The following is a 1,590-nucleotide window of genomic DNA, read 5'->3' as shown; positions in this document are numbered from 1 at the left end:
ATTAATGAATACACTGACCATACCACGTAGGCCAAACTTAAACGGTCGTTTGTTTAATTTGACGGCAGACCCCTAATTGCTCCAATTTTACACAAAAAAACCCAATAGAGACACCGAAAAGAAAAGGGACCTATTTGAAATTCACGCTGAAAATAGAGACCTACCGAGACATTAAACCTAGAATAAATTATAAAATATATTCATGATATTATTTATAAATACAATTAATGTTAATAGAAAGGGCCGTCTTAGCTCAGCTGGTAGAGCGCGTGGCTTTTAACCACGTGGTCGTGGGTTCGATTCCCACAGACGGCGATGTAGTTTTAGTAAATCTCTTAAAATAAAATGAAAACTGTTTAATGCAATTAATTTTTTTTTTCTGGTGCTAATATTCATCTTGAAAATAAAAGGTGCGCTAATTTGTAATTACCAAAGCATTATGCCGAGATAACGTTGAAAAACATAGTAAAAGTGTTATCTAATTTTGTAAAACAAATGAATAATTTAAAACCTTTTCCTTTTCATGAAATTCCGTAATTTCAACTTGTATGAAGAATAACTTTGTGTGGTATAGCACAAACACATAAAAAAGAAAAAGAATAAATATTAATTTATTCCTTAAGAGAGGTCCTCCGTACATGTCATATACTAATCCGGTTTAACATAAAAGATTCTTATAAGAATAGTTTCCGTTCATAATATTATTCTGGTTTGATTAGCTTAACTGAAAAAATAAGGTATATGGAGAATAAATACTTTATTAAGTTATAATATATATAAAGGTTAAATCATGTTTTTGTACTCATTTTTATTAGAAAATCTAAATTAGGTTTTTTTTTATACTACTTAATTTAGTCTTTACGAAAAAGTTTGATACAATCAATTATTTTTATTTGTACTAATAATAATAATGTTAAATAGATGTTATCTATCAATTTGTGATTTTTAAATATTTTGAAAAAATACAAACTTAATTCTTGTTAAGCTAACATCATGTCACATAACAATATCAATATGACGTGATAGTATCCATGTCATTATCATTTTAGATGTCATTGTGTTAGTCTCAATTTGATCTATGTATCTTTATTAAATATTTATAAAAAGGTTAAGTTTATTTAAATTTATATTTTACTTAAAATTATCTTACCGTTGTTGAGAAAAAAATTAAAATTAATTTTAACTAACTGAAATGTTAAACTTATTTAACAATTGCATTTCGTAAAATAAAATAAATATCAAACTTTTAATTATTTTAAAATTTATATCTTACATTATTGGAAGTCTCACATTGACTTACAAGTCGGTTTTGTGGAGGTTGAGTTACGCTTAAAGTTCACTTCTTAATATGATATCAGAGCTATGGTTAGAGCTTATCCTAGATATTTGTTGTTTGTTTGACATGTTGTTTCATCCTTATCAAGCTGTTATCGAACAATCCTATAATGTATGTCTATACCTCGGCGTGAAGGGGGTGTGTTGAAAGTTCCATATCGACTAGAGATAAAGCCAATTTATAATATATAAGTGGGTGCAAACCTAGTTTTGTGAGGTTAAGTTAAGCTTAAAGTTCACTCCTTAACATACATT

General features: G+C 27.5%; 1 non-coding gene across 1 annotated transcript; it reads left to right on the top strand.

Annotated features, from left to right (window-relative positions):
• The first annotated feature begins 242 nt into the window (after positions 1-242).
• On the top strand, positions 243-315 carry TRNAK-UUU (transfer RNA lysine (anticodon UUU)). Its single transcript has one exon. It is a non-coding gene; the product is annotated as a tRNA-Lys (tRNA).
• Positions 316-1,590: the final 1,275 nt, after the last annotated feature.

The sequence above is a fragment of the Vigna umbellata genome, chromosome 10, assembly GCF_029865625.1.
Source record: "Vigna umbellata cultivar VRB3 chromosome 10, Vumbellata_1.0, whole genome shotgun sequence".
Lineage (NCBI taxonomy): Eukaryota > Viridiplantae > Streptophyta > Magnoliopsida > Fabales > Fabaceae > Vigna > Vigna umbellata.
Note: the sequence above shows the minus strand (reverse complement) of the source record. Positions and strands in the feature narration are given on the sequence as shown.